The 25,992-nt window shown below is 36.8% G+C and overlaps 1 pseudogene; it reads right to left on the bottom strand.

Moving 5' to 3' along the window:
* Nucleotides 1–3,512: 3,512 nt before the first annotated feature.
* LOC127191079 (mitochondrial fission regulator 2-like) lies at nt 3,513–4,425 on the bottom strand (annotated as a pseudogene).
* Between the last annotated feature and the right edge of the window lie 21,567 nt (nt 4,426–25,992).

Below are 25,992 nucleotides of genomic sequence, written 5' to 3' on the forward strand. Positions count from 1 at the left end.
GGACAGCCAAGGCTACACAGAGAAACCCCGTCTCAGAAAAGTGAAGAAAAAAAAAAAAAAAAAAAAAAAAAAAAAAAGAAAGAGAAAATATATCTTCAAACTTATCAGCAGGAAGTCTGCTGATGGTAATATCTAATATGAAAATAGAGAGAAGATATAGTAAGTGTAGAAATGTTTAAATAGGGAAGGGTGGGTTTGGTAAAAAAAAAAAAAAGAGGCAGTGGCAGGTAACATAATCTTAAGTTGTATCAAAAATCATACAGATATCTACTATCTTATAAGATGATTAAAATACCTTGCAATGCTGGCTATTATTGCTACTAGTGGCCTCAATTTATTTTTAAACACGTCCTAGTGCTGGTTGTAGGATAATCTTTTCATGAGATTTTTAGGCCCCACAGTAGTCCAATTTCTTATTACATTTGCTTTCCCCTCTGAACTATATGCTGAGACCCTCGTAGTGAAGACACTGTGCATCATGATTTCCAGGTACATATTTTGTGGTTGAATTTGCAATGTAGATTTCTTAGGATGAAAATGTACTGTCTTGGACAATTGTGAACCTCTGAATTGCAGCATCACCCTACTAGGCATGATGTGCACGCTTATCCAACAGCCACATGACTGCCACTAGGTTAACTGACTTCTCTCTGGTTGGCTTTAAAGCTGAATTCACAGGAGGCAATTTCATTCTTGGACTGTAAACTAGTTTAAAAACATAGCTCTGGAGGTCGTAATAAGAACTTATTGCTTAGTTAAATTGATACAATGTCAATTTGCTTTATTTGTTTATTTTTTTACAATAGCTTTTGTTTCTAAGTTCTTTTCAATAAAATGTTGATAAATCAATAAAAGTGAGGGACATATCAAGCTCTTCTGAAACCTGAGAACCTGGCAGAGTGGGTGGATGCTGAGTTCACTGACATGGACTCTACCTGCCAGGTACCTGGGGGTAGCACAGGGTAAAGCATGTGTGAAAATGCAGATGTGTGTGGGTCACATCAGCATACAGATAAGAGGAAGATGCAGGTGTGTGGGTCACATCATCATACAGGTGAGGAGAGAATATCTACTGCAAATTGTCACTTGTACCCCCAAGAAGCTCTAGCTAAATAACTACTTCCCACAAGGAAATCAGACTTCATAAAATAGGAAGAATATAACTTGAATTGTTATAAAATTCAACCATGTTAAAAAGATCCATTTATTATACTATTACAGTGAAAGGATGTCAGTATCAGTGTGTGCAAAGTTAGAGTGGAAAACCTCATCAAGAGTTACTTCTACTTACAGCACTTGACAATCAAAATAACTTAGAATGTTCAATCCTACAGGACTAAAACTATGACCATCATAATGAAAAAAAAAATGATCATCTCCCACTCAATGAAAAAATCTCCAAGGTGCTGAGGCCAAATAAACCATATGAAACCCACGTACAAGGCTGAAGGGCACTTAAGAAGCCAGCCATAACCTCAGGAACATCCCTGATGTCTCTATTTCATTTTCTGTAGCACTCAAATATAGCAGAGGATCTACACACCACCTAAGTCCCTTCAGCAGCTGGTTAAATGTCATATCTTCCAGTTCTTAAAAGTCTTCCTCTGGATGACACAGAGAGGTCCCCGAGCATGGCTGCATCACCCTGAGAGATGCGGTTCTCTGGAAGGCAGGGAAGGCACCACAAGCATGTCTGGGCCAGTCCTTCCGAGAATTGGCGCAGCTTCCGCTCAATATCTTGGATAACTGCAAATGTTTATGCATCGCCTTCTCTTAGATTGCTGACTTTCTTTTGGAGATATGTGACATCCAAACCTTTAAGTTGCTGGACTAGAAAGTGAACACTCCCAAGATGTTTTTTTTTTTTTTTTTTTTTTTTTGTCAAAGTGAATTAGTTATTGTAGACACTGGATCCCATTGCATGCTTTCTCTTTTCTTCTTTTGAGGGGTCTACGACTAGGAGACCTTTCAACAGGATGAAGATGAACCTTACTCGTGTCCTTTGGAACAGCCAAAATGTGTTTGTTTGTTTTTAATCTTCAGGTATTTTTCTTTTTTTATTAATTTATTCAGATTACAACTCAATTGTTCTCCCATCACTCGTGTCCTTCCGTTCCTCCTACCCTCCCATACCCACCCTATTACCCTCCCTTAGGTCCATGTCCGAGGGGGATCTCCTCCCTACTTTATGGTTGCAGGCAAACAAGTCTTGGTAGTCTGCCTATTGTTTCTTTGAGTGCCACCAGGGCTCCCCTCCAAGGGAAGATCATCAAATATGGGGTACCAGAGGTCATGTCAGAGTTAGTCCCTGCTCTCCACATAACTGTGGAGGATGTCCTGTCCATTGGCTAGATCAAAGTAGGGGTTCGGTATTTACTACTTGTATTGTCCTTGGTTAGTGCAATAGTTTGAGCAGACCTCCCATTACAATGTTATTCCTGTAGGGTTCTAAGATTCTCTGGATCCTTCTAGTTCCCCATCTTCTATATTTCTATTACCTTCAGTCCCAGTAGGATGTCCTCACATCTGTCCCAAATCTTTGGTAAGTGAAGACATTCATGGGACATGCCTTTTGGGCTGGTGTCCAATTATAAGTGAGTTTATACTGTGTCTTTCTGTTTCTGGGTTAACTCATTCAGTATGATCATTTCTAATTTCCTTCATTTGTCCACAAATTTCTGGATTTCCTTGCTTTTTATAGCTGAGTAGTATTCCATAGCGTAAATGTACCACAATTTCTTTATTCATTTGTCAACTGAGGAACATTTAAGCTGTTTCCAGATTCTGACTATTATGAATAAAGCAGCTATGAACATTTTTGAGCATATGGCCTTGTGTGGTGGAGCATACTCTGAGTATATTCCAAGGAATGGAATAGCTGGGTCTTGAGGAAGCCCTATTTCCATTTTTTGGAGAAAGCACCATTTAGATTTCCAAAGTGGTTGTACCAATTTGCATTCCCACCAGCAAAGAAGGAGTGTTCCTCAGAACATCCAACATTTGGAACATCACTAACTCTCTGGCTTTTTTGTTGTTTTTGTTAAAAAAAAAATGTTTATTTTATATATTGTATTTTCATTTTTCTTAATTTTTAATTTTTAAAAAAAATTTTATTTTTTATATATGTGTTTATATTGTTACACATTTATGCAGTAAACTACCTACAACAAGAACTGTGGCACAAGCAGGAAACGAAAGATGGCACTCACCAGTTGTCTTCATTTCAGTTGCTAGACTGTCTATGTCCCACATATGAGTGGATTCATGTTGGATGTGAAGAGAACTTGGAGGCTTTTTCCCTGTTGCATCCATCACTCAAGTCCATTAAGCCTCTCTCTCTCTCTCTCTCTCTCTCTCTCTCTGTCTGTCTCTGTCTGTCTCTCTCTGTCTTTCTGTCTCTCTGTGTCTGTCTCAGTATGTCTCTCTGTCTCTGTCTGTCTCTCTGTCTCTCTGTCTCTCGTTTCTCTCTGTCTCTGTCTGTCTGTCTGTCTGTCTGTCTCTCTCTCTCTTTCTCAGGCCCTGCATTGACACATCACAGCAATCTGAGACTGAGGAAAAGTTAGCTAATCTTCAAGGGCAGCTATCTTTTTCTTTGCAGTTTCACTTACTGGGATATCACTTTTTACTGGTTTGTTCTGTCATAGAGAAGTTGACGGTGAATCTGAAATTAGTTTTGAAGGATGAAAAAAAAATTTTCTCTTCCTCTTCCTTTTACCATATACTATCTTGAAATCTGACAACTGGCTTCTTACTCACTTGCCATACACAAAACACCAGCAAAAGACGGAACCATAAGTTCATAGTCATCAGATTTCTTAGAGTTCAAATGCGGAAAAAACTCAAAACTAGGTCTTTGACAAGGTTTCTTTTTTAAAAAATTATTATTAATTTATTCATATTACATCTCAGTTGTTAGCCCAACCCTTGTATCCTCCCATTCCTCCCTCCCTCCCGCTTTCCCCCTACTCCCCTCCCCTATGTCTGTGACTGAGGGGGACCTCCTCCCCCTGTATATGCTCATAGGGTATTAAGTCTCTTCTTGGTGACCTATTATCCTTCCTCTGAGTGCCACCAGGTGTCCCCATCCAAGGGATATGGTCAAATATGGGGCACCAGAGTTTATGCGAAACTCAGATCTCCTTCTCCACTTAAAGGTGGAGAATGTCCTGTCCATCAGCTAGTCTGGGTAGGCGTTCAAAGTTTACTGCCTATATTTTCCTTGACTGGTCAACAAGGTTTCAAAGAAAGCATTCTCTCAATAATACCAATGATACTCTAAGCTGACCTATAGTTTTTATTTTGCCAAATCGGCAAATTCTGGTCTACAAGAACACCCAAATATGCCAGCATGTTTCTTAATATGTTCAGAATAAAAGACAATGGTGAAGCAAGTTCAAGAAAGCATTGTTCATTGCTACCGGGTATTTATAAAGGGGCCCTGACAATTAAATGTGCGACACTCAAGCTCATCTGTCCCTTGAAGCATTCTGAGCTGCACAGCAAGGGGCACTACCTACCCTCAGTCACAGACTGCAGATCTGAAGCCACTCACTGTCCCAGGGTACCTCTCATGCCCAAGGCCCTGGAAACTCAGTGACCCCTGGGCCACTGACCACAACCAAGTCATAAATATTTATTACTATGCCTTTAAACAAATTTTATTCTTAGCCTTATTCAAATAAACCTTTCATCCAATACAAACAAGAATAAGGGACTGTTGAATGCTTGGTCATAAGCAAAGCATTTCTAAAATCCCTCTGTAAAACTCATAGAACATTGTCAAAGAAGGGATGGAAAGAAAGAGAAAGCAACTATGAAATACTATCCCCTAGGTGAGACGTTTCTGGATCATGAAGTTCCTTGTGACTACAGATCACCAGGAAAACAGGAAAGTTAAGCAAGCACAATTTTCATATGAGGAAGGTCATGTTAACGTGTATTTCTGTCCAGAAAGCTGGGAATTGGACTGGTGTAATGTAATTCAGTTATATTTCTTGTGAAAAAGGCTTTATCATTATGCAGCAGATGTAGAAAAAGTGCGTCACAGTAAACATGTGACATCTTGGTATAGTTTCTACTTCTTGTCCTCCTACAACCACTTCCTGTATTTTCCTTTTCCCAGGTTTTTTTTTTTTTGTATTGTGCACAGCTGGAGAAAGACTGAAAACACTGCACAACACTGCCAGGAATGTCTTCCGCATTGAAGAACTCATGTTTTCTTCCTTGGTATGCCAAGTTAGTTCCTAAGCATTTACATCTGCACCTGCTTGTACACAACTAGTGGCAGTTATGCTCACTTGGCAGAAAGTTTCATTGATTTTCCTAAGTACTAATGATTTCTTTGTTGCAGAACAAATTATTTGATTACAATGATTAAAGTTATTTAAAACCTTACTGGTCTTGGCTACTAGAGGAAACAATTCATTTCTAAGCAGATGTATTTCTGCAAATGAGAAAGACAAGTTCTGTGAAATGCAAAGAATAGGCAATTACTGATTGTATGTGAACTGTGTTTTATACTTTCACAAGTGTCTGGAGTTTGATGAATCACATTGGAATACTTTTGTTTTCCTTTGTATACAGGAGTATGACTAGTGAGAATGTGATATCTGTGCTATATTTTCTCTCTACATTCTTGTCACTTTGTTCCAGACTCTTTCCATCCTTGAGGATTAGGGCAAAGAGTGCAGCATAACTAAATAACAGAGGTCATAATTTTTATTGCTGAAGATAATAGGAACAGTTTAAAGAAAACTTCTTAAAACTAAAGTTGAATAGATCACACTTTGGACTACTACCATATTGGAAAATCTGAGCAAATACATGGGAGAAAACCTGGTATATGAGAAACAAAATGTTTTGCAGAAAAAAATGAAGTTAGATCAGACATCATAGGAATCATAAGAAGTTATGTATTTAGCTGTTAGGTCATTGATAATATTTACTTTTAGTAAACTGAAAAGTTCATCTTTGGTAGGAAATCCAAACCCTGTCCTGTGATCTTCAAGCTCTGATAAAACATAAACACTGACAACACTGTCCTAGATATTCAAGAAGGCTGCAATCAATTTGTTCAAATGTATGTGCCATGTGGTTTACACCTGACTTTCCTTTGTTCACTTGTAAGTTGTAATAAGAAAAATTAAAAAAACCTAAATTTTTACCTACCTATAATTATTATAAATCTAATAGTATGAAATTATGTAATTTAGCCAAATAGCTAAAAAAAAAATCAAAGCCCAAGTATCTGCTGCCTGCATCTTTAGGAGACATCTACTTTAAAGACATATATAACTTGAAGTTAAGATGTAGAACAGAGCAGGAAGTATATTAGATACAATATACAAGGGTGCATCCTTAAGAAGACACAAAGGAGGTCACCACATAATGGGTAGAAGAATCAGTTCAACAAAAGTTGGTAGTAATATTATACAGGGGTCCACTCATTATAGGACTATTTAATATCTAAACCAGATAAAGACAGACCTGAGATGAGAGATCAATAGCAGGTTAGAACCAGGAGACTTAAATATTCAACTTTCAAAAGTGATTATTCCACCTAGACAGTAAGCCATAAGGAAGCATTGGATATTACATTTGGACCTACAGACACACACAGAATATATTATCAACAATAGCAAGATATAGGCTCTTTCCATGGGCACAAGAAACATTTTCAAAGACATGTCATACTAGCATGCACACAAAGCAGATTTTAACAAATTAATATTGAAATCATATCACATATTGTATTTGACACCAATACTTATTAAATTAACAATCAATACCACAGATAAAGTGGAAAACTTCCAAATATGCAAAATTAAACAATATGATACTGGACAATCAGTGGACCAAAAAAGTATGTTAAAGGAGAAAGAAAAATTATATTGAGATTAACAAGAATGGAAAACGACATCCTGAAATATGTGAGATCCAACAAAAAGTATACATTAAAAATATTATTTGTAATTAAATTTTAATGAAAATATAATTCAGACTAAGAAGACAAAAAAAAACCTCCTATAAGCATTATAATTACAGATTATAAAATATAATTCATATAGGATTATCATTCAGAATACGTAATGAACTCATACAACCCAACAAAACTACAATGAAAACAAGAGCAAAAACAATTAGTTAATCAGAAAATTAAGATCTCAATAAATAAATAAAGAAGTCTCGTCTGAAATAAGGATATGGCTCAAATAATAATGTTTGCAAAGACAGGTAGATGAGCAGCTAATACATCATCTCATAGTTGTTAGAACTGCTGTTATCAAAATGTTAAGTAGTCATCAGTGCTGGTGAGCATTAGGAGAAACCCCCAATACACCATACTGGTGACAATATTAATTATTTCTTAAAAACTGGAAAATAAGTTTGAAGAGTCCTTTGAAAGTACAAAAAATAAAACTGCTAGTTGAGTGCTTGATACTATTTTTGCACGAAGAAAACCATTATCTTGTTGCAAGATTACATGCTTTAGCTCAGATAAATCAGCATGCATTCCTTGGTCGATATGAAGGAGAACAAAGGAGAGAGGGACACACACACACACATACACAGAGACAGAGAGACAGAGACAGAGAGATAGAGAGAGAGAGAGACAGAGACAGAGAGAGATAGAGAGAGACACAGAGCGACAAAGAGAGACAGAGACATAGACACACAGAAACACAGAGACAGAGAGATATAGAGAAACAGAGATTGGAAGCAAAGTGTCATTTGTGAAACATGAGAGAATTTCTAGGCTATTATAATAATGAGAAAATAAGAAAGATACATAAATACCAAGAGATCTCACATACATGTGGACTCTCAAATAGTCCCCCAATCTTGTAGACATAAAAAAAAATGATGAATAGTATTAGACAGTGGAGATAATGTGGACTTTGATCATAGTTTGCAAACTTTTGGTTATCAGATCGAAACCCCTGGAGAGAATATTTTGCAATAAGGTGACTGTAGTTAGTAATCATTGGTGTATTTTTTATCTGTAAATGCTAAAAGAATGGATCTTTTGTTGGGAAAGGTTCTGGTAATCATTTCATGATGGAGATGAATATGCAAGCATCACTTTGTACTCCTTAAAGTTATTCTGAACTATTGGTTTTTACCTCAGTAATATAAAACAAAGTGACTATGAAAACATGTCCTTGGCCTCTTACTTTCTCCAGTGATGTGTCTGTGGCATTCTGAGGGTGTTCCTAAGCAATGACCGCCATGCTTCATATGCTACTGCCTAGAGTTCCCATTCTTGTGCTGCCTCTCTTGTGCTTATTATCTTACAGAAACCACTCATGTCTTCTTTCTCCTCCCGTCATGTCATATCTCACTGTCATCCCAGGAACATAGAACTTATTGGTTGATCAATCTCTCGAATGTAGTACATATTTGTTTTTGCATGTTTATCTACTTGTTTGAAAGCAAGTGAATCCCTTCACATATGCTAGTTATTATGTGCACTAAAATACTTACCTTTGAATTTTAGTCAGTACACTATGAGGTCTTGTTATCAGCATCACTATTTTACTGATGATAAAGGTGAGTTACACAGAGGAAGGTAGTTACTCAGCGTCACATAAAGAGGAAATGCTGAGCCAGGACTTACGTTCAGAAAGCAAGGCTCCAGCGCTCACATGCTACATCATGGGTACTGCTGTGTAAGTCTTCTCAACTTGCAAGAATCCAATAGCGGAAACTGAGACGCTTCCACACCTACTTTTACTTTTTACTGCTGTTATGAAGGCTGGTACAGACATAGGATCAAACATCTCAGTGTTTCAGGCTCAGGGAGATCCATCCCATTCTCATATTTCTAGCTGCTTGTGGCCTGTGTTATCACATGATAGGGATGGACAGCTCTTGGGCTGTTTTTCAAAGAACACTAATGGCACTATGAGTTTTCTTACCTTACCTCTTACTGGGTGATAATTATCTCCTAAAGTCCCCACTGCCATCATTTGCTGAATTAGAAAGTTCAACACATGAACTTGAGGGCAGCTGCTATTCCAGCTTTAAGAATTGCCATTCTGACCATGGTCCTGTCAATAGGACTGTTGGCACATTGTTAATGAGCACATAGATCAATGCAGCTCATTGTGCTCCAAACATCAGCAAATGATCTTTGCCACCTGCATTACCAGTAGTATATACAAGGCAATTATATAGCAAGGGTTTATTTATTTTCACTCTGAAAACTTCTGAGAATCCTAGTAATGTTTTCCAAATATTTCTACATCACAGTTGTGAAATATAAGATGGGAAAAATTACTAGATAACACAGAGTTGGAGTTTTAAGTATAAAATCTTAATTTAGAAATGAAGAATCAGAAGATTATGATTTTATTGTATGATTGATTCATTACTAAGCATTAAAGATACATTTTTCCTAAATTTATCTGTCCTGAAAACACCTTTGCAATGTTGTGATCTTCCTGTGGAGCTGCTGGGATTACAGATGCATGTCACTGCACCTGTTTTTTTTTTTTTTGTTTGCTTGTTTGTTGTTTTTGGTTTTTTTGTTTGTTTGTTTTTTTGCTATTGGTTTTGCTTACATGGAATCTGGGAATCAAACTCTGGTTTCTAGACTTATATAGCAATTTTTTTTAAACTTCTGGGCCTTTGCACCTGATCCTGAAGTGTTTTTGAAGTAATAAAATTCAGAGTCTACTCAGTATTATATTATCTTCTATTTATCTATTGTCTATCTACCTACCTACCTATCTATATATCTGTCATGTACTTAGCATTTTTTCTTTAATTTTAAAAAATTTTCCTCCTGGGGCCTGGGCATAGGTCATGCAAACCCTAAGAGACAAGAGATGCCAGGCCAGATTGCTTTAGCCAGTGAAACTATCAATAAACATTGATGGACAAAACAAGATATTCTATGACAAAAACAAATTCAAACATACCTATCCAAAAATCCAGCCTTAATTAATAGAAGGAAACCTCCAACCCAAAGTGACAAGCTGCAACTACACTGTTGCAAAAATATAACCATTAAAACACTCTACTGCCACCAACATCAAAATCAAAGGATTTAACAGTCACTGGTCATTAATTTCCTTCAACATCAGTGGTCTCAATTCTCTGAGAAAAAGGCACAGACTAACTGAATATCCATAAACAAGACCCAACATTTTTCTGCATTCAAGAAACACATATCAGCCATAAGGATAGATACTACCTCAGGGTAAAAGGCTGGGAAAAGATATTCTAAGGATATGGACACAAGAAGCAAACTGATGTAGCCATTTTAATATCTAATAAATTTGACTTCCAGCCAAAATTAATCAAAAGAGATGAAGAAGGTCACTTCATACTCATTAAAAGTAAAGTCAACCAAGATAACATCACAATTCTAAACATCTACGCTCCCAATACAAGGCCACCAACAGCTGATAAACATCTTCAGCAAGTGACTGGATACAAAATTAACTCAAAAAAGTCAGTAGTCTTCCTACATACAAAGGACAATTGTGCATAGGAAGAAATTAGGGAAACTACACCCTTCACAAGCAATATAAAATATCTAGGAGTAACTCTAACCAAACAAGTGAAGGACTTGTTTGAAAAAAACTTCAAATCTCTGAAGAAGGAGATTGAAAATGACATCAGAAGATGTAGATATCTCCCTTGTTCAGGATTGGGAGAATTAACATAGTAAAAGTAGCCATCTTACCAAAAGCAATTTACAGATTCAATGAAATCTCTATCAAAATACCTACACAATTTTTTAAAGACATGGAAAGATCAATTCTCAATTTCATATGGAAAAACAAACAAAAACAGAATAACTAAAACAATCCTATAAAATAAAAGATTCTCCAGAGGAATCTCCATACCTGATCTCAAGCTGTAATATAGAGCAAGAGTAATTAAAACAACATGGTACTAGCACAGCAATAGGCTGGTTGGTCAATGGGATTGAATTGAAGACCCAGAAATGAATCCATACACATATGGACACTTGATTTTTGACAAAGAAGCCAAATCTATTCAATGGAAAAATAATAGATTCTTCAACAAATGGTGCTGGTGTAACTGGATATCTACATGTAGAAAAATGCAAGTAGATCCGTATTTATCACCACACACAAAACTCAAGTCCAAGTGGATAAAAGACTTCAACATAAAACCAGAGACACTAAATCGGTTAGAAGAAAAAGTGGGGAAAAGCCTGGAACACATTGGCACAGGAGACAACTTCCTGAACAGAACTCCAACAGTCCAGGCCTTAAGGTCAACAATTAATAATGGGAGATCATGAGGCCTAGAAGCACCTGCAAGGCAGAAGACACTTTCATCAGAACAAAGTGACAGCACACAGACTGGGAAAAGATCTTTACCAACTCTACATCTTACAAAGTTCTAATATCCAAAATATATAAAGAGCTCAAGAAATTCAACACCACCAAACCCAATAACCCAATTGAAAAATGGGGTTCAGAATTAAACAGAGAATTCTCAGCAAAGGAATATCAAATGGCTGAGAAACACTAAAGAAATGCTCAACATCCTTAGTTGTCAGAAAAACGCAAATAAAAACAACTCTGAGATTCCATCTTACACCCATCATAATGGCTAAGACCAGAAACTCAAGTGACAGCACATGCTGGCCAGGGTATGGAGAAAGGGGAGCACTCCTTCTTTATTGGTGGGAATGCAAACTTGTACAACCACTTTGGAAATCTATCTGGCACTTCCTCAGAAAACTGGGAATGGGGCTACCTCAAGACCCAGCTATTATACTTTTTGGAATATACCCAGAGGATGCTCTACCACACAACAAGGCAATATGCTCAACCATGTTCATTGCAGCCTTATTTCTAATAGCCAGAACCTGGAAATGACCAAACTGTCCCTCAGTCAAAGAATGAATAAAGAAACTGCTGTACATTTACACTATGGGATACTACTCAGCTATTAAAAACAAGGAAATCCCAAAATTTGTGGACAAATGGATGGAACTAGAAATGATCATACTGAGTGAGTTAACCCAGACACAGAAAGACTTACATGGTATATACTCACTTATAATTGGACACTAGCTCAAAAGCGATGTCCAATGAAAGTCTTCACTTATCAGAAGATTGGCATAGATATGAGGACATACTACTGGGATTATAGGTAAGAAAAGTATGGGATAATGGGGAAATAGAATGACCCAGAGGGTACTAGAAATCTACAAGAAGAACATCATCATGAGTGGATATGGACGCAGGGAGGTCTGCTCAAACTACTGCACCGACCAAGGACAATACATGCAGTAAACATTGAACCCCTACTCAGATCTACCCAATGTACACGACATTCTCCACAGTGGAGACTGACTCTGACATGAACTCTGGTGCCTCCTATTTGACAACTTCCTCTTGGTGGGGAGGCCTGGTGGCACTCAGAGAAAAGATAAGTAGGCTACCAAGATGAGACTTAATATTATATTACCATATGGTGGGGGAGGAGGCTCTCTTTGGTCACAGACCTAGGGAAGGGGAATAGGGTGAACGTGGGAGGGAGGGATTGAGGAACAGGAGGATACACATTAAGGGAAACAATTGAGGTACAATCTGAATAAATAAATTAATTAAATAAAATATTTTCCTTCTGAAGAATATCTTTAGAGATTATTGGTTCATGGCCATAGCCAGCTGTGGTGAATCTCTGAAGCCAGAGAATGTTAGAAGAGATAAATGCTCTCTTTATAAAACAACAAATTGCTGGAAAGTTAAATCCTTAAAAGCTACAGCTAAGATGACAAAGTGAGAGAACTATGCATTTTATCATTCACAAGGAAATTGCCAATGCCGTGTTCTGGACCGATAAATAACTCAAATAAAAAGATTCCACTCAGGAAAATTTTTTATCAGATACATTACTGCTAAATGACATAAAGGTGACATGAATTCAGAAATCTTTTAAATTTCTCACTCTGCAGATCATTTAATCCTTAGATTTCAATAAATGTGCAAGGTTAATAGAGCAGTTAAATGCCTCAGAGAAATGAAAAGTTTTATGCAATTTGTGAAAGTGACAAATAAACACCTAGGGATGAATTATTCAACATGAAAATGAGTATTTTAAACAAATTAGGAAAGCAATACTGAAAGAAATACTGACTGTGTGACAGCCACAGTATCAAAAAAAGTATATGTGGCTTGGTGTGCAACGTTCCTGTGTATGTATATATAGTAATGTTTGTGTTGCACACATGTGATTAAATGTGTATTTTCAGTTGTGTGTACTCATGTGTGTACATTACAGAGGATGGATTAAGATGTCACCCTTTTTTCTCTATCACCTCTACCTTATTTCCTTAACACAGGATCTATCACTGAACCTATACCTCACTATTTCAGCAAGGCTGTCTGTTCACTGAGCTCCAGGGATCCAACTGTTTCCTCTTCCAATGCAAGACTTATAGGGTCATATGTCCATGCCCAGTTTTATTTTTATGAATTAAACATATTTTATTTTTTACATATACATTTTTATTTTTACACATATGCACACTATACTACCTATAGCAAGAAGAACCATGACATAATCAGGAATTTTATTACTCTTACATTATTAGATGCAGGCAGAGTCAAGGGCCACACTCTGCCAAATCAGGGTAAGCAAGTTTTCAAAAGTTCCTGCCCTGTGAATGAGTCTGGCAAAAATATTAAGCCAGAAAGCTGAAGATGAGGCTCCAACGTTATAAAGTGTATTGGGTGACTGGTCAGGCCTTGCCTTAAGTCAATTTGTACATTTTGGATGCTGTTAACCCCCACTGATAGTTCACTCAGGGATTCAAGTTTTATTCCTTTTCAAGTCTCTGAGGGGCATTGAAAACAAGATAGTATAGTTTTACAACCAAGTTTAGTTGGTTAGGGGACAAGATTGTTTTAGATAACGGTAAAGAAGTTAAGCTATTAGAGTTGAGATAGGATAAATATTGAATATCATTCAGAAAAACAAGACAGGAAAGACACTTACTTCAAATGGGATGAATGCAGATGGCCAATTTTCTGTGTATGTAACATGTATAGAACTCATTATTCTCATGATTTTCACATGGTTCTCCCTGCTGTATGTAGCTTATCTTATACATGTGTAATAAAATAAAAGTATTAAAAAAAAAGAGTAAGAATTGTGGTTTGATTGACAGGAGCGTGCCTATTCTAGGAAAGAATGGTAGAAGAGGGATTTGTGTTTCCTTTATTTGTTTGTGATTTCAAAAAAAGTTTTCATATTAATTTTTCAGATAGTAAAATTTCATTTTATAACAGCAAAAACAAAAGAAATCTTTAAAAAAGAATAAGAACAATGTTTAATACCAGGATTATCGCAAGATGTATTTACACTTGAATGACATGATTGAATATGATACATATCAGTATGGTTTGTTATTATGAATTAGATGAATATAAATTTGAGATTTGGAAATAATGAACAAAAATACGAAATAGAGGAGCATTATTGATCAAAATTCTACCACCAAAAATTTGCAGTTAATATTTTTCATTTAGAGTTATCTAAATTATATATAGACATATTATAACAATAAACATTATATAATAATTATATATCAACAATACACACATAAACATATAATTTATAACTAAATTATATATATATATATATTATATACTATTATATGCTGCAAATATTTTGTGTCTCGAGTTGTAAATTTGGTTATTTAAAATGAGACTTTCCCAAAAGGGTCTTTAAAATACTTTCATAGCTAACAATATGCCATCATTTATGTATTTTCAAATGCATTTTTCAAATATCAGTTGTATAGTGTGTTTCAATTTTAAGTCTACTGTTATGGATTCCACTCTGTAACTCCTGGCTGCGAGGTCATATAGTCGGTATTTAAGATGAAACTTTGCATGACATTATTCTTAATACTGTGATCAGTTCTTTCCAAGTCTGTGTGTCTGCAACTCTTTATAGCTAGAAGTTCTTTCATACATTATCCCTAATGCCGCAACAGAAATGAAGACAGTCAGAAAACACTTTTTGGCCTCTGAAAGGATGACTTTGGAAATGGGAATGAAGAAAATGTTTCAGTTTAAAGTTTACTCCTTTTCTCCTCAGTTTGAAATCTATAATCCCAAAGCCACTGTGTGCCCTGGTGAGCCTTAGTGGCTTACCATTAATAATACAGGCTTTGTTCTGCCAGAGAAGCTTGTGGGTGTTCAAGGAAGTCTGCAATCAGATGTCCAGGCCTTTGATTTTAAGTGCCTTAACACCAGGAATCCTGTGTTGCCACATGGCGAAAGCATATTCTCTAAAATCTTTTTCTGGCTCTCAGTTCTTAGGCAGAGAAGAAGCTTGCTGTTTATAGAAATTCAGTGTCCAAGTTTCTGCACATTTTAACAGTTTTTTTTAAAAAAAACAGTCAGGCAGGTGATATTGATACTCTCAATAATACCACATGACTAGAGATAAATTATTATCACCAATAAAAGCATATTACAGAGGAAATTATATATGTGTATACATACTAGGGAAAGTCCAATCATAGCTGATAGTTGCCTAAGTTATCAAAGTTTTAAGCTATCTAAAGATATATATTTTATACCTTTATAGCTTTAAACCAATTCTTTCTAATTGAATGAGGAAGGATTAGGGAAAGAAAGAAGAGGAGGTAGGCAGAAAGTTGTCAGGAAGGCATGAGAAATTGCCTGACCCTGAAATGGTATTTATTGGACAGGGGAAAACTCTATAAACTTTCTATGGCATTAACTATATGAAAGCCACCTAGAAAATTGCTGAACAGGCCAATAGATCAAGTATATCAAAATTTATTTCAATTCTTTGGGTTCACATGCCATTAGACCGAGATAATATCACATTTAGCTGTGAAAAGGCTGAACGATTCTTCCATGACACCAACAATAAAATAAAAATGCCCATCTTCACCACACTATGTCATAGTACTGAACACACTACTAAAAACAATTAAGCTAAAGAAAGAAATGAAAGCTACACAAATTGGACATGTAAAAGTAAAACTGTTTCTGTATTATGGCAAGACCTCATACAAAACATATTTCATCACAAAAAAGTTATGAACAATTCTGTGAATTTGGGGTACAAAATATACACATAAGGTATTACTTGTGTTTCTATATTTAATGATGAAATCTCTAGAAACAAACATAAGAAAAGTATTTTATTTCTTCTAGAATTTCAAATACATTTTAGTAAATTTATCAAAGGAGGAGGTTAAAAGATTTATAAAATGAGAGTCACAAAACATCAAGTAGAAAGTCATAAATTCATGCAAATGTGTACAACATTCAGCAAAGGGGACTTCAGTATCCAAAGTCCTTCTCAGATTCTGCATAGCCCATGCTAACTTCTAATGGATAATTAACAGTTGTGGAAAGATCTTGCCTTACAATTCACCTCTTCCCAACAAATGTCCTCAATAACTACAAAAGTTTTGATAAAGAAGAACAAATCTGGAAGAACCACACTTTCTGATTCTAAATTAGACACAAAGCTGTGGTAATCAAAATTAAACAGTGCAAGACAGGTGGAACAACATGGACATTCCAGAAGCAACCACATGGGTCCATGGCCAAGGGATCTTCAACAACTTTATCTTGAACACAGAAAGTAATACATTTCTTTTTAATATAACATGCTATAGAAACTGGACATGTGCAAAAGAATAAAGAAAGTTATTGAATCCTTACCCTGTACCACCTCTCCCCAAATAATCTCAAACATACTGGATTTAAACTTGAAGTTAAACTTAAACTGTTGTTGAATAAAAATCGTTATTATGATACCAAGATAGGGAACAGTAACAACCAAGACAGCAAGGTAAATTACATTAAAGTAAAATATTTCCTCATAACAAGAAAAATCAAAACTATGGGATGGCAGTGTGGTGAGTAAGGGGAAAGTATTTGGTGACTGAATTACTTCTAAAGGATTAATAGCAAAAAAATATGGGTTAGGGGCCTGGGTTTGTGGTTTAAATGCTTTCTACCCAAACGCAAAGATCTAGCTTGCCTGCCAGAACCCACAGAATATACTGGATACGAAGTCGTGGACTTTCAATTACAGCCGTGGCAAGGGGGAGAGATGGGTCTTCCTGGGGCTCACCAGCCTCATTAGCAAACTGCAGGTCCCTTTGTAAGATCCTGTCTCAAAAATCAAGGTGCACAGCTCCTCAGCAACAACCTGTGAGACTGACCTCTGGCCTTCACACATGGGCACCCACTCACAGACAGTTAAATCACTAACAACTACAGGAAAAGATATCCGATATCACAAGCTGTGAGAGACATACAAATTCAAAACATATATGACTATCACATCACATCTGTTAATATGACAATTACCAAAAAGATGAAAGATAGTTGATGAGCATTAAGGTGTAGGGATCTCCATATGCTGCTGGTGTTTCTGAAGCCAAAAGACATTAGGTCTTAAGCATACATAAAGAACTATAGTCAAATAAGGAATGCTGAGAGAGGGATACATAGTCTTGTAGTCTTCCACAGGGAGGTGCACACTACTTGATTATCTAATATCAAATGGCTATCCCTGAAAAAATACACACAATCAAGATTATACAGACTGAGTAGGGTATATTTATGCATTAAGAATATATAGGTATATATATATATATATATATATATATATATATATTTCACATGTAAGAATAATTGAAATAAAAAGAGATCGTGAATCCTTGAGAGCAAGAAAAGGTGTATGCAAGAATTTGGGGGGGGGAGATAGGGAGGGAGGAATGATGTAATTACAGTATAATCCCCCCCAAATATAGAAATAATAAAAATATATTTTGTGAAAAAAAGACAGCCCATGATCCAATAACCTTCCTTCCTGCATAAAAAATTCCATAGCAAAAAATTATCCCAAAAGATACTCTCCGTGTTGTCAGAAGTAGTATTGACAGTTGCCAGGATGGTGAATCAACTTAGATGTCCATCAGTGGGAAAATGGATAAATTGGAATGTGGTTTACAAACATAATGGAATCAAAGGACATGGACTAAGAATGGGGATGGTTAGAAAGAGAAGAAGAATTAGAAAGCGTGGTGGGAGGCTTCAGTACTTACATTTTAGATGTCATAATGAAGCCCATGATTATATTTAATTGATGTAGGTTAATAAAAACTACCCAAATACTATGAAATACACTAGGAACAGAAAAGACAACTAGCCCATTAAATTAGTTATATGTTGAATCTAAAATAGGGTTGATATCATATAAGTCAAGGGTTTGAATAGTGATCCACCTGAAACTTCAGCAGGGCAGAAATTACATGTTATTTTTAAGTTTCTTTGTTATAGGATTTTATTGCTGTGATAAAGACACCCTGACAAAATGCTTCCTGGGGAGGAAAGGGAATATTTGGCTTACACAGTCTATTACTGAGGGAAACCTAGCCAGGAACTCAAGCATAATAGGAACCTGGAGGCTATAACTAATGAAGAGTTCCATGAGGGTTCCTCCTTATTGGCCTGCTCGCCATAGCTTGCTCATCCTGCTTTCTTTTTTTCTTTTTTTTTCCTTTTTATTTTTATTTTTTAAAATTTTTTATTAATTTATTCTTGTTACATCTCAATGGTTATCCCATCCCTTGTATCCTGTCTTTCTTCCCTCCCTTCCATTTTCCCCTTATTCCCATCCCCTATGACTGTTCCTGAGGGGGATTTCCTCCCCCTTTATATGCTCATAGGGTATAAAGTATCTTCTTGGTAACCTGCTATCCTTCCTCTGAGTGCCACCAGGTCTCCCCCTCCAGGGGACATGGTCAAATGTGAGGCACCAGAGTTTGTGTGAAAGTCATACCTCATTCTCCACTCAACTGTGGAGAATGTTCTGTCCATTGGCTAGATCTGGGTAGGGGTTTAAAGTTTACTGCCTGTATTGTCCTTGGCTGGTGCCTTAGTTTTCATAATAGCCAGAACATGGAAACAGCCTAAGTGTCCCTCAGTAGAAGAATGGATAAAGAACTGTGGTACATATACACTACGGAATACTACTCAGCTATTAAAAATAAGGAATTCCCGAAATTTGTGGACAAATGGATTGAGCTAGAAATGATCATAATGAGTGAGTTAACCCAGAATCACAGAGAATCAAATGGTATATACTCACTTATATCTGCATACTAGCCCAAGGGGCATTTCCCATGAAAGCCTTCACTTACCAGGAAACTGGAACAGAGGGGAGGACATCCTATTGGGACTCTAGATGAGAGAAACATGGGAGAATAGCAAAGTAGAAAGATCCAGAGGGTCCTAGAAAACTAAAAGAAGAACATTATGATAGGCAGATTTGGGCCCAGGGGTCCCGCTCATCCTGCTTTGTAATCCTGGAACATCTTCTCAAGAGTAGCATCACCTACATCAAACTGGGCTTTCCTGCATCTAACATTAACCAAGAAAGTGTCCGACACACCTGTGAATTGAATAAAAGCATTTTCTCAGTTGAAATTACCTTTCCCATATAACTTTGGTTTGTGTCAAACTGAAACAACCAACCAAAGATATGAACAAAACAGCTGCTCATTAAAGATATGAATGTTACATTGCAATGTGAACAATACTGGAGACCCAATGACACAGTAATGCACCTAATGATTGGTGAATGTAGAGGGTACATTCTCCATATAAGTGCAAACAGATAAACATTAGGCAAATCAGAATATCTAAACAGGCATGCTTGTCTTTTCAGAGGAAGGAGACGTTTTCCTCCTTTGCACACAGAGTGCTGGGAAAGAATGTAGTTTGTTGCCTGGCAATCTTTTGCTATCTGTGTAACAGCCTTACCCAAACCCTACACAGTATTATATTTGTTTATCCAAGACTTTCCCCACCTAGTTCTTGAGCATTGCTTCTCAGTAAATAAATCCCTCTTTTAGGAGAGATGCCATTTGTACTTCACAACAAACTATGTAACACCTATGTTAACTTAGGGCCAGGCCAATTCTGACTCCCGTAAGCTATTATGTTTACTTCAGTCATTCTCTCTAGAAGCTTATCTTGATCATGGTTTCTAAGTCAACATTACCCATCCCCAAGGAATAGGCCATATGTACTTTGTAGTGTTTCTGTGTAAAGATGTGTTAAGCTTTGTGGTATACATGAGACTGAGATAAATTTCATCAGGAAAAATTTCCACAATTTATGATGTGCTTGAAAATGGTTAAAATAAACTGCCTTGTTTCAGACTCAACACAAAGGAACAAGCACAACTTATTAATTGTACTGAATGAAATTTTCTTCTGGCCTCTTAGGTCATTTCTCTGCTAGCTGCAAGCATTTAGAGGGATGTGCACATACAGAGTATAGACTCAATTTTCTTCAACACAAATATGTTGTATGTGAGGCAATTGATGCATTTATCAACTTGATTATGATAATCATTTCACAACGTACATGCAAGTCATCAGGCCCCCCAATTCAACATACACATTTTTATTTGTAAATTATACCATGATAAAGTTATTTAAATGGAATTAATTTCAATTTTTTTGTTTCTCAGGATGGTATTGTTGACATATATCAAAACACCACAAAATATAGTTTGCATAAATATTTTCCTTGAAAGAATAAACTGTTTATGCAAAATGCCAGTCACTCTCCGGATGGCGATGCATGCTTGCAATACCAATGCAGAGAAGGTTGAGACAGGAAAATCGTGAGTTTACGTGTGATTGGACTATAGAGTGAGATTGTATTTAATAATATGAAATGAAACTAACTTCATGTGGCTGGAGATATTACTGAGAGTTCAAAAGCATTTGCTGCTCTTCCAGAGAAAATGAGCTTTATGCCAAGCCCTCAGGTTACGTGGCTTACACCCACATATAACTACAGTTTCAGAGGTCCATATCCTCTGGACTCTGTGGGTATTGCACTAATGTACCCATATACAGGCTGAGTCACAAGCACAGACATAAAAATAATTTAAAATAATAACAATGAATTTTTTTATTAATTTATTCTTGTTACATCTCAGTGGTCATCCCATCCCTTGTATCCTCCCATTCTTCCCTACCTCCCATTTTACCCTTATTCCCCTCCCCTATGACTGTTCCTGAGGGGGATTACCTCCTCCTGTATATGCTCATAGGGTATAAAGTCTCTTCTTGGTAACCTGCTGTCCTTCCTCTGAGTGCCACCAGGTCTTAGAACATGATTTCAAGAAGATAACCTTTGCTTTATATACGGCATAGTCAATGTCATAATAATAACAATAATTTTAGTTATATTACAGCTTTGCAATATATTTCTTCAAATACAAAATGGCTTTCTCATCCATAAAATAAAAGCACATAAGGAGTAAGGCGTGCAAACGGGATCAAGCTATCTTTTCTGATAAGTTTCAGAGTTCAACTCAGAGCTTGAATTTGACTTCTTTTTTTTTTTTTTAACCTCGCTATAGACATATGATTTTTTTTCCTTGTGCATTTACAGTTTCTCTCCTTAGAATCAAAAGAACTCAATTTTTTGCACTCTGGTTTTAATCTTAATAATGTGACTTATGTTGACAAATGGCATGGAAGGAAACAGATACGCAAGCTAGTGACAAACTTACAGCTCAGACATGCACTCCTGGTCTTACATTTTTAAAGTGTCGAATATTACTTGTCTTATTGTTGTAACAATAACCTAAACAAAACCAGCTTACAGCAGTCTCTATGTTTGGCTCATGGACTGAGAGTACAGCTGATCATGGTAGTTTAAGCATCTTAACATGATCTCGATGCAGCTGGTCAAATATCATCCACATACAGGAAGAAGAGAGACAAATAAAACTGCTCCACCAGTTGCTTTCTTTTCCATACTTACTGTCTAGGAGACTCCAGTCCACAGGAGATTGTCTCTCACTTTGAGACAGAATTTACCTCCCTGGTCATATGTCTCAGGTCCTCATGATTGCATATATGAAATTTAGTAACCAAATCATCTTCTTAGACACTGTTTAGTAATTTGAGCACAATTTACTTTGCCTAACCACCTTGGATATCTTTTTCTCCTACTGTAATGATATTTAAAGTATATAGAGAATCATCCCTCTTACTGTTGAATCATCAGCTGCCGAAAACTTTTTTTTTTTTTTTTTTTTTTTTTTTTTTTTTGTTTTTTTTTATTAAATTTTTTTTTTTTATTAATTTATTCTTGTTACATCTCAATGTTTATCCCATCCCTTGTATCCTCCCATTCCTCCCCCCCCCCCTATTTTCCCATTATTCCCCTCCCCTATGACTGTTCCTGAGGGGGATTACGTCCCCCTATATATTCTCATAGGGTATCAAGTCTCTTCTTGGCTACTTGCTGTCCTTCCTCTGAGTGCCACCAGGTCTCCCCCTCCAGGGGACATGGTCAAATGTGAGGCACCAGAGTATGTGAGAAAGTCGTATCACACTCTCCACTCAACTGTGGAGAATATTCTGACCATTGGCTAGATCTGGGTAGGGGTTTAAAGTTTACCTCCTGTATTGTCCTTGGCTGGTGCCTTAGTTTGAGCGGGACCCCTGGGCCCAAATCTGCCTATCATATTGTTCTACTTGTAGATTTCTAGGACCCTCTGGATCCTTTTATTTTGCTGTTCTCCCATGCGTCTCTCATTTAGAGTCCCAATAGGATGCCTTCCCCTCTGTCCCAGTTTCCTGGTAAGTGAAGGCTTTCGTGGGACATGCCCCTTTGGCTAGTATGCAGATATAAGTGAGTATATACCATTTGATTCTTTCTGCTTCTGGGTTAACTCACTCATTATGATCATTTCTAGCTCAATCCATTTATCCACAAATTTCGGGAATTCCTTGTTTTTAATAGCTGAGTAGTATTCCATAGTGTATATGTACCACAGTTTCTTTATCCACTCTTCTACTGAGGGACACTTAGGCTGTTTCCATGTTCTGGCTATTATGAATAAGGCTGCTATGAACATGGTTGAGCAAATTTTCTTGTTGTGTGCTGGAGCATCTTCTGGGTATATTCCAAGGAGTGGAATAGCTGGGTCTTGAGGAAGCCCTATTCCCATTTTTCTGAGATAGCACCAGATAGATTTCCAAAGTGGCTGTACTAGTTTGCATTCCCACCAGCAATGAAGGAGTGTTCCTCTCTCCCCACATCCTCGCCAGCATGTGGTGTCGCTTGAATTTTTGATCTTAGCCATTCTGATGGGTGTAAGATGGAATCTCAGAGTTGTTTTGATTTGCATTTCCCTGATGACTAAGGAGGTTGAGCATTTCTTTAAGTGTTTCTCAGCCATTTGATACTCCTCTGTTGAGAATTCTCTGTTTAGTTCCAAGCCCCATTTCTCAATTGGGTTATTCGGTTTGGTGGTGTTTAATTTCTTGAGTTCTTTATATATTTTGGATATTAGACCTTTGTCAGATGTAGGGTTGGTGAAGATTTTTTCCCAGTCTGTAGGCTGTCGCTTTGTCCTCTTGACAGTGTCTCCTGCCTTACAGAAGCTTCTCAGCCTCATGAGGTCCCATTTATTAATGGTTGACATTAAGGCCTGGGCCGTTGGTGTTCTGTTCAGGAAGTTGTCTCCTGTGCCAATATGTTCCAGGCTCTTTCCCACTTTTTCTTCTAAGTGAGTTAGTGTCTCTGGTTTTATGTTGAGGTCTTTAATCCACTTGGATTTGAGTTTTGTGCAAGGTGACAAATATGGGTCCAGTTTCATTTTTTTACACATAGACCTCCAGTTAGACCAGCACCATTTTTTGAAGATGCTATCCTTTTTCCATTGAATGGATTTGGCTTCTTTGTCAAAAATCAAGTGACCATATGTGTGTGGATTCATATCTGGGTCTTCGATTCGATTCCACTGATCAACCAGTCTGTTGCTGTGCCAGTACCATGCTGTTTTAAGTACTATTGCTTTATAGTACAGTTTGAGATCAGGTATGGAGATTCCTCCGGAGCATCTTTTATTGTACAAGATTGTTTTAGCTATTCTGGGTTTTTTGTTTTTCCATATGAAGTTCAGAATTGAACTTTCAATGTCTTTAAAAAATTGTGTAGTTATTTTGATAGGGATTGCATTGAATCTGTAGATTGCTTTTGGTAGGATGGCCATTTTTACTATGTTAATTCTCCCGATCCATGAGCAAGGAAGATCACGCCATCTTCTCAGGTCATCTTCAATCTCTTTCTTCAGAGTTTTGGAATTTTTTTCATACAAGTCCTTCACTTGCTTAGTTAGGGTAACTCCTAGATATTTTATATTGCTTGTGGCTAATGTGAAGGGTGTGGTTTTCCTAATTTCTTCCTCTGTAAGCTTGTCATTTGTGTATAGGAAGGCTACAGACTTTTTTGAGTTAATTTTGTATCCAGCCAATTTGCTGAAGGTGTTTATCAGCTTTAGGAGTTCTCTGGTGGAGTTTTGAGGGTCACTTATGTACACTATCATATCATCTGCAAAGAGGGATAATTTGACTTCCTCCTTTCCCATTTGGATACCCTTGATCTCCTTTTGTTGTCTTATTGCTCTGGCTAGAACTTCGAGTACTATATTGAAGAGATATGGAGAGAGTGGGCAGCCTTGCCTTGTTCCCGATTTGAGAGGAATTTCCTTGAGTATCTCACCATTTACTTTGATTTTGGCTATTGGCTTGCTGTATATAGCCTTTATTATGTTGAGGAAAGTGCCTTGTATCCCCGATCTCTCTAAAACTTTAAACATGAATGGGTGTTGAATTTTATCAAATGCTTTCTCTGCATCCAAGGAGATGATCATGTGGTTTTTTATTTTCAGTTTGTTTATATGATGGATTACATTGATGGATTTCCGTATATTAAACCATCCCTGCATGCCTGGAATGAAGCCTACTTGGTCATGATGAATGATATCTTTGATGTGCTCCTGTATTCGTTTTGCAAGTATTTTATTTAGTATTTTTGCATCTATGTTCATAAGAGAAATTGGTCTGAAATTCTCTTTCTTTGTTGAGTCTTTGTGAGGTTTAGGTATCAATGAGACTATGGCCTCATAGAATGAAGTTGGTAATTTTCCATCCATTTCTATCTTTTGGAGTAGCTTGAAGAGTATCGGTATTAGCTCGCCCTTAAAGGTCTGGTAGAATTCTGCACTGAAACCATCTGGCCCTGGGCTTTTTTTGGTTGGGAGACCATCGATGATTGCTTCTATTTCTGTAGGGGAAATGGGACTATTTAACTTGTTTATCTGTTCTTCACTCAACTTTGGCAAGTGAACTTGATCAAGAAAATCGTCCATTTCCCTTAGATTTTCAAATTTTGTGGCGTATATGCCTTCAAAGTAGGATCTTATGATTCTTTGAATTTCTTCAGTGTCTGTTGTTATGTCTCCCTTTTCATTTCTGATTTTGTTCATTTCAATACTGTCTCTCTGCCTTTTAGTTAGTTTGGCTAATGGTCTGTCTATCTTGTTGATTTTCTCAAAGAACCAGCTTTTGGTTTTGTTGATTCTTTGGACTGTTTTCTTAGTTTCTAATTTGTTAATTTCAGCCCTGAGTTTGATAATTTCCAGGCGTCTACTCCTCTTGGGTGTTTCTGCTTCTTTTTTTTCTAGGGCTTCCAGTTGTGTTGTTAAGATGCTTATGTGCGATGTTTCCAATTTCTTTTTAAAGGCACTTAGTGCTATGAATTTTCCTCTTAGCACTGCTTTCAATGTATCCCACAAATTTGGGTATGTTGTTTCTTCATTTTCATTGAATTTCAGAAACTCCTTGATTTCTTTCTTTATTTCTTCCCTGACCCAGGTGTCATTTAGCAGAGAGTTGTTTAGTTTCCACAAACGTGTAGGCTTTTTGTTATTTCTGTTGTTGTTGAATTGCAGCCTAAGAGCATGGTGATCTGATAGGATACAAGGTATTATTTCAATCCTCTTGTATCTGTTGAGGCTTGCTTTGTGACCTACGATGTGATCAATTTTGGAGAAGGTTCCATGGGGTGCAGAGAAGAAGGTGTATTCTTTCTTGTTTGGGTGAAAGGTTCTATA

The sequence above is a fragment of the Acomys russatus genome, chromosome 6, assembly GCF_903995435.1.
Source record: "Acomys russatus chromosome 6, mAcoRus1.1, whole genome shotgun sequence".
Classification (NCBI taxonomy): Eukaryota; Metazoa; Chordata; class Mammalia; order Rodentia; family Muridae; genus Acomys; species Acomys russatus.